Below are 9,336 nucleotides of genomic sequence, written 5' to 3' on the forward strand. Positions count from 1 at the left end.
TTTTTTATTTAATGATCCCGCGCCGATCCTCCGGTGCATAGGGCCGTGGTAAAAGACCTCCACTGTTGACGATCCGGAGCCAGCGTCTTCACCTGGTCCCAGTCAAGATTCTCGTCGACAGTTCGGATTTCAGCGGCTAGGCTTCGCCGCCACGAGTTTCTGGGTCTGCCTCTTCTTCGATGACCTTCTGGATTCCAATCTAGCGCCTCTCTGCAGATCTCGTTTTCATCTCTTCGCAGCGCGTGCCCAATCCATCTCCACTTACGTTCCCGAATCTCGATTTCTAGCGCCCTTTGATGACACCGGCGATGCAGTTCCTCATTCAAGGTCCAGTTGCCAGGCCACCAAGCGCGGATGATATTCCGCAGGCAGCGGTTTACAAATACTTGCAGTTTTCGCGTCGTTGCCGCATATGTGCACCAAGTTTCGCACCCGTACAGCAATATGGATTTGACGATTGAGTTGAAGATTCGGATTTTCGTTCGTAGAGAGATCTGGCGTAACCGCCAAATGATCCGGAGACTCGCAAACGCGAATCGGGTCTTTCTGATCCGGGTTTCGATGTCTTTCTTGGTACCACCATCAGGCGTTATCTGACTACCAAAATACTGGAAGCACTCCATTTTCTCTACCTGTTGCCCAGTTACCTGTGTTGATCTCCATCGACTTGGTCTTTCCGACATCGACGTTGAGACCTGCTGCCCTGGAGTTTTTGGTGAGCTCGTTAAGTTTGCTCTGCATATCCGGTTGTGTTTGGGCGAGCAAAACAATATCGTCAGCCAGGTCAAGGTCGTTCAGTTGCTCCATTGTTGAAGGATTCCACGGCAATCCTCGGTTCGATGCACAGTCGATCGATCCAGTCAAAATCTCATCCATTACGATTAGAAAAAGCAGCGGTTATAAGATACATCCCTGTCTCACTCCAGCAGTTACCGGGATTGGTTCGCACAAGAAACCGTCGTGCAAGACCTTGCACGAAAATGCCTCGTATTGTGCTTCGATGAGATGGACTAGTTTCTCTGGGACTCCTCGTCGCCTTAGAGCCGCCCAGATGTTTTCATGGTTAAGTCGGTTAAATGCTTCTTCGAAATCAACGAACACCAGCAGCAAAGAGTCCTGAAGCTCGTTGATTTGTTCCAGTATAATTCGTAGTGTTGTGATGTGGTCCACACATGATCGTCCGGTTCGGAAACCAGCCTGTTACCTTCGGAGTGTAGCGTCGATTTTAACCTGGATCCTGTTCAGGATCACTTTGCAGAGTACCTTGAGGGTTGTACAGATCAACGTTAGGTAATACAACATTGAAAAAAAAAACTAAAATATGAGTTTTTGGAATTTTTGAATTCGTAATCCAAACCATCATACACATCAGGGATGAGCAAACCGCGGCCCGCGGGCCGCATGCGGCCCTCGGGACATGTTTGTGCGGCCCGCGAAGCTTATTTCAAATTATATTTATTTCATGATTTTTTTCTACAATAGATTGTTAATTATCATAAAACAGCAGTCCCTACTTAACTTAAAAAATGATATATCAATAACTTGATATGCACGTCACATGATTGCAGTTGCATTTGTCTTAGGGGGCATCCATAAATTACGTAACGCTCCTAGGGGGGGGAGGGGGTTAGCTCGAACGTTACGAATTGTGACATAGGGGAGGGGGGGAGGTATGCTCATCGTTACGTAACGATTTTTTCCTTAAAAATTTCAGTTTAATCGCTGCTTTTTTTATGTCATGCAATTTTGGCAGAATGATATGCAAACCAAAATCAGTTTAAAATTTGTAAGCTTCAACATGATTGAAACTGGTTGTAGGATACAGATGAGCAAGCTTAAATATCGGTGTATAAACTGAGTTTTTCCTCTTTATTTCCTCTTTAAAGATTCTGAAATAGACTTGAAATAGACTTGAAAGGTGTATTAAATATCCTTGAAATAACCGTTGAAAAAAACCCCCTACATTTAGGTACATTTACCCTTTAGAACTCAATTCAACCTTAAGACGTAAAATTTATTATTTTTTCTCAATTTATTCAAAAAATGCTATTTTGATTCTTGCGACGTTGCGACGAATACTACTTAGTGGAATATATTTCGCATAACAAGTTAGGCTTCTTGAACAAATTAAAGCTTAGTTCTTTTAGAAATGGGACACTTTCATTTGTTAATAGCTCAGTTACTAGTAGTCGGACATTCAAAATTTTGACAGCATTATGTTGCCTATGATAATTCCTCACCGACCTATTTTTTCAAAATTTTAAATTCGGGCGTTTTTGAGATATTTACGATGCAAGACAAAAAGAAAAAAAATATCTTGCACAGTTTTTTTCAAAAACCATCATTATCAAATGGATAGCTGACAAAATCGTTGATTATTCAAAGAATTAGTGTGTGTGTGAGTAGTGGAAAAGTATGCAAACAATGTCGAAAATGTCCACAAAGTTCAAATCAAGCATTGTAGTGAAGCACATAATCAGCAACTACGGTTAAGGGCCAGCAGGGAAGACAAGACTCAGACCAGAATTTTTTATTTTGAATAAACGAAAAACTAAGTGTAGATCGGTGAAATGTCAAAAAAAAATTTCCGTGATTAGCTCACAGTGTTGCCTAATTATGAGTAATTCAAACCTATCCTCAAACAAATAAAAATTTGATAGCTCTAGAGCCCGTGAGCCGTAAAGCTGGTAACGAGGCAATGAGACAGGTGATTTCTGAAGGACGACAAAACTAGAGAAAAATTCTATATAAAACAAATTCAAGAATTTGAATTCCATAACATGTCTGCTTGTGGTAAGGTCCCTCGCGTATTAAAGTATGTATTATCTGGCTGTTTTGTATAAATTATAATGATATGCCAAGATTCTGATCCTATGGAGAAAAACAACAACTTTCAAAACAAAAACATTGCTTTTTGCAGTTTTTAAAAGCCTAAAAAGAGTAATCTTGTATGTACCCTTCGCAACCTACGATCTACACTAACCGATTATACTTTAATATTAATCTCATGGTGGTTTTACTTCGTTATTGTCAGCTTTTGCCAGCAGAAATTCCATTAAAACGCTTTTAAGTGAGTCAAAAATAATCAAGTTTTGTTAATTTTGAAACACCTTCATCCACTAAATTACTCTTAGTTTCTTTTAAAAGAGGAGTATTGGACCAAAAAGTCGTAGAAATAGAAGGAGGAGAATGCAGCCACCTAGTTAACAGATTGGACGAAGTAAAAGTTGAAAAAACTGAACAATATCATGACTGAAAAAAGTGTGCGCAGGCTCGATAAGAGGTACCAAGAGTAAAGTAGAGATTTTTCTTACAAACGACGATAAATATTTTTTTCAAATTTTTTAATGAATTATCATAAGATTACTTTCATTTCTTCCATAGAAAGTTTTTTGATCAAACGAATGGGTTTTGAGATACACGCATTCGTTACTGTCCCATTTCTAAAAGAACTAAGCTTTAAAGTAAACAAGGTATATCATCAGTTTGCAAGCAAAGAGCAACTCATAACAAGACAATCAATTTATTTTATGAGAGAGTTATCATCAATGAGTACACCCAAAATTCAGCCTCTGTGCCAATGGCGTGTAGTCAATTTCATAGCATCATTGGTACAAGAAGATAACGCGACCGGCACTGATTCGATTTGCGCCCACCGGCATTAACCTCCCAGCGCAACCGAATTGCGTATGTCTGAATGAAACAAAATAAAAACGTTTTCGCGTCCCTCCCCATCGCATCACAAGCCGAAGAAGGATGGAAATAAATACCGGCCAACACCAGGCAGCCAGCGAACCGAGCACTGTGCGTGTGAATGTAGCAAAAGCAACAACAAAAACATCCTTCTAATTCAATCTACCGGCAAACACGGCTAAGCTGTGCGTGTGTATGTAGCAAAAGCAACAAAAACACCTTCCTTCAATTTACCGGCAAACAACACCGGCCAAGCTGCCCGGCTTCAGCAGCTGTGTATATGTAGCGTGTGTATGTAATAGCAGGCGGTAAGCACACAGTTCTCATTCAATGGGCTTCCCGTTTCCTTCACTCCCGTTCCCTTTCCCGTTTCCATAACAAAACAAGCTGGCCGGCTTTGGCAGCTGTGTATATGTAGCGTGTGTATGTAATAGCAGGCAGTAAGCAAAGCACAGTTCTCATTCAATGGGTTTCCCGTTCCTTCACTCCCGTTCCCTTTCCCGTTTCCATCTTAAGACAAAGGAATGCATTGAAAGGAGGCCAAACGCCGGGAAGCCGCCGTTGTACGTTTTTTTGTGATTGATCGGTAACAGAAAGCCTATGACAAATATACCTCGTCCTGCATGAAGCTCGTATAGAACACTGGTTAGGATGTCGGACTGGCAAGACGATACAAATGGTGATATGAGTTCGATTCTCACCACAGCGCTGTGGATTTAATTTTTATTTTCTTGTTTCTGGGATGAATTATCCAATAGGAAGGAAATCCCATAAAATGTTTTTCTTGTTTCGCTTGAATGTAGTGGTCATCATTTTGGTTGGGAGCCGAGTCCTTATGCCAGTTACGGTTTTTCAAACATACCGTCTTCGGCACAGTGCACATTTCAGCGCATTATCGGCACAGAGATTTGCTAAATAGGCATAGGATTTTTGCAACCTCTTCTATGGGTGTAGTGAATCAGAGATAGCTTTAGGAGGATTCAGGATGAAGAATGGTAAGTGTGTGTTAATCCAGTGAATGTTTAAGATTTTATATAAACTCTTGCATTACAGGAACACGGCAGATTCCGCCCCAAATCCAGCGGTCTGATTATCTTCGGCCCGATCTTCAGCGGTAATCACCAGTTGGATGACCACTAAACCTAGCAACCGGAGCTGCTTCCGGAAGTCTATTGAGCGGCCCAAGAAGTATGCCCTCAGGCCAAAATTAGGATCAAAATTATAGTGAACCAGTGTTAATGTTAATTTTGTGAATAAAAATGATTTTAAAATGTAAATTCTTTCTTTTTATTATTCAAAATTCCTAATAGGAACTTCGGGACAACAGAAAATATTTATTCCAATTGGAATAAAAGGAAAATGGTTCAATGAACCAATCCTTTTAAATCTAAATCTAAATTACATAGTAGCAAACGAGAACAACTTTGTATAAAATGAAACTGTTTTTGTTTCAAAAGCATTAATATTTTGAATCAAAGATTTTTCAAAAGAAAAATTCTTTGAAACAAAGGAAGATGCCTTTGAATCAAAGGAATTTTTATTTATCCCAAAATCAAAGGAAAAAATCCTTTGTTTCTGCGGCACTTTCCTTTGAAATAAAAAATCTTTTCGCTGCGTGCATGCACCTCGGAAAATGTAAATGTTGTTGTCTTGTGTTATGTGTGATGCTATTTTCCGAAATTTCATTGGCAAATCATGCCGAACATTGATTAAATTGAGTCATTTTACTTCAAAATGACTGCATATACTTCAAATTTACTGCATATCCAAAGTGAGTTCTCTCTGCGCCCCCGAAGACGATATTCTCGTCATTGGTGACTTCAATTTGCCCGGTTTGAAGTGGTGCTCCAACCATGGTAGCTTTTTGTACCCGGATCCTGTGCGCTCTACATTCTCGGCGCCTTCAAACATCATACTAGACTCCCTGAGTACGGCAACCTTGCGTCAAATTAACAGAGTTACTAACGAAAACGACCGTATGTTGGATCTCTGCACCGAAAAAACTTTTCACATTAACGCTACGTGAAAATATACATAGATTTTTGCCACCATGAAAATCACGTGAAACTTACGTGAATTTCAGGTAGCTAACAGAGCCCGCGCAGCAAGCAGAATTCACGTAATTTTCATATGAGGTGTAGGTGAAGCGTACGTGAGAATAATTTAGATCGGATGTGAATAAGGATTCGATCTACTGCATACTTTTCACGTAGATTTAATTAAAATGTTAACGTTTTGTATTGTATTTCGCATCAATGAAACATTTTATTCGAAGAGAAGATTTTATTTACCTACATGAATTACTTTCACATCATTCATAGTTACACTTAACTGTATTCACAATTTTACTTCACCTTTCATTAAAATCACTTCACAACGTCTTCGAAAAATTGTATTCAATTCGGCCCCCTATAGCAGTTGGCTGATCGTTCCAGCTGCTCCAATTCCGCATCCTGTTGAAATGGCAAAATATATAAATAACAACCAAACAATGATATTTTTTACTACTTACGAATTTACAGCTTCTCCATCACAAAAAAAAAAACTTCTCTTTTTGGCAGCCGATAGAACTTGGATTCACGCGCGCCTTATTGGGTACCTTTTGCCTTTCACATAGATTTTACTAAATTGAGCCATTCAGAGCTACGTGAACATCACATAGAATTCAACAAACCCGCTTGTGATTGGCTGTTCACTGGAATTTCACGTAAATCAAACGTGACTTTGTTTTGAAAGCATGACAACTATAGGAATTTCACGTAAGGATTAAGTGAATTCGTATTAGCTTCTACGTGCTTCACGTAAACCAAGAAAAAATTCACGTAATGAGTGCCTACGTGAAAATATAGGTGAATTTAACGTGTCCTTTTCGGCTGAGTGTGCTTTGCTATTGTCGCTGAATCCCCAAACCGGAGTTATCGTCAATGAGCGCTGGCGACATTCACGCTAACTTTTGGCTACCCCTTAAAGGCGTAAAATTGACCCGTTATTGAGAACCCCCACGATCTGTCAAATAAAGGGTCATTTTATCGGATCAATATTACCCCTTATTTCGAAAAGCTCGATTCCCTGCAAAAGGGGTTGTTTTGGATGTTGTCAAATCCAAAGCGTTATTTTTTGACCGGTTAACTGATAATGGTGAGAAAAATTGTAAGTATTTGATTCTTTGCTTTTATTATATTTTCCTTAAGAAACTAATTTTTTCTGATTTTCGTTTCAGCGCTGCACAGTTCCGGATGAGTGCGACGATCCGGATGAGTGGGAAGATGATGGATAAAATCCGAATCATGGTGGATTTATGGTAAACAAAAATACAAAATTAATTTAACATTGAAACTTTGCTATTGTGTATTCAGAGAAAAATTGGATTTTCGCAACGGTAGTTAGACCCGAAATTTGACAACCGTAATTTGACAGCTCTGCTGATGGGTTGCATTTTCGTCAGTGTAGCCGAGAAACACTAAAGCAAATCATCATATGATATGTAAATCGTTTTTTTAAGATGTACTAAATTATTATTTGAATGAATAAATCGACTTCTCGGCGAGTTTAGTAAATTATTAGATATCGATAAGAGTCGGTTACTTTAAAACATCTCTGACTTATTTGAAACATTCGTTGTACTGTATATTATGTGATAATGTTGAATGTTTGACTCAATTCATTCAAATTTAGGATTACAAGTTTATTTTCTATTCAATATTTCTATCGCGCCAGCACTAAATTTAACTTCAGATGTTGGACTTCAACTTCCAACGAAGAAAACATATGTTTGTACTAGATTGTCGGAAGTTTGTGTTGTCAGTTTCCAAACGATGCACAATATTTCTTTGATTGAGTCGAATGGCGATTTGCAACATTGCTGTTTGAAGTTATTGGTTTTTACTTAATATTTTGATAATTAATCACGGTTTCAGGATTTTTTTTTTTCATAAAACAATTTTTGAATAAACATGATAAAAATACTTCGTAATTTTAAAGCACTAAGGTTGCATGCCAGCATCATTTTTCAGTCGTTTTTTTTGGGGGGATTTTCATCCGCAAGGATAATTCATCGCTCAAGGTTTTTCAGTCGTTTTTTAAATCGTTATTTGAATAACGATTGAAAAATCTTGAGATCTGAATCATTCTTGCGGATGAAAATCACAAAAAAAAAATCAGCAACTTAGAGAAAGCTGGCAAAAGTAATTAAACTACTTTTTCGTCATTTTTACTGTAATTCTGGAATAAGTTTTAGACAATTTGTTCCGAACACAAAAATTTGCAAAAGATTCAAAGTTTAAAAGAAAAATTTCTGATATTGTATCCCGAATACGAAAATATTGTAACATGACGGTTCCTGTAGTAGTTATAAAACGTTTAGAAATAGTGTAAACCAACGTTTAGAAAATGATATCTGAAACCATAAAAAACATTGCACTAAACTTGAATTCCAAAACGACGGTCTGTTGAATATGGCGTTAAGTTATGTTACTGTTTAAAACTGTTAAAACCTCTATATGGAGGAACTGTACTACAAACAGTTTAAATAACGTCCAGAAACCGCTCTTGGAAAACGTATTCAGACAACCAAACTGTTAATATAACAGTTTTTCGAAGAGTAATCTTTTATCTAAACAGTAACAGTAATAGTTATCAAACGATTCAAAATAACGTTTTTTCCAACGTTATCCAGAACCGTACGTCAATGGCGGTCTCACACACACACACATAGATGGTAATATTTTGGAAATTTTCGGATGTTTCGATATCAATTCCATTTTTTACATTATCTTTATTGAACTTTATTGAACTTACAAACGGTGAGAAATGAAAACCGATTCATATCCATGATGACCTATGATGATTCTTGCAGAAAGATCCTACCCCGCCATGGGCATAGCATATGGAAACGCGTAGCTCTGCGCTACGGAATGCTGGGAAGCCATCGTCAACCGGGTGATGAATGAGCGAGGAAGCTGAAATAAATTAATGATCATTAGTCTTTTTTAAACATTTACAAATAATTATGTTACTACTTACGGTAGTTATTTCCGGTAGCTTTCGCAGAACGAAAGAATCAGCCAGTATGAATCCCGATTTCAGAGGGACGAAAAATTGTTGTTGTGTTTTCTTCCAGTTGTAGACAGTGGTGCCGACTAGACCGATTATTCAAAATTGTACCGATATGAAATTAATATGTGAAAGTAAAAAAAGATTTATTAAGCTTTGATGTTTCTAAGTCGTCTTTTTGCATGCATGCTACACACCAAATTTGTAATTGCTGGTTGTTTCGTTATAACATGCATTATTTTCAACGACAATTAAACTAAAATTGAAACTAAGTCCATGGACCGTAAAGAAGCTACCATAATTATCTTGCATAATGAGCGTTGTTAAAAGCATCTTGTAAGGCCGATGACATAGTGAGAGCGATTTGGCGAACGAGACCATAATGCGATTTGGAGCGGTGGAACAAATTGGCATCTCCTTCGTCGCATTTAATGTCAGGTTTAAGTAATTCACATACATTTCCCTCATATGTGGTGCAAACGCTTCCACTATGTCATCTGCCTAGCCAGCAGATTGTGGCCTAGAGGATAGCATCCGTGTCTTCTAAGCCAACGTTCATGAGATCGAAACCCGGTCGTGACATAACCTGGC

The sequence above is a fragment of the Uranotaenia lowii genome, chromosome 3 (genome assembly GCF_029784155.1).
Source record: "Uranotaenia lowii strain MFRU-FL chromosome 3, ASM2978415v1, whole genome shotgun sequence".
NCBI classification, from domain to species: domain Eukaryota; kingdom Metazoa; phylum Arthropoda; class Insecta; order Diptera; family Culicidae; genus Uranotaenia; species Uranotaenia lowii.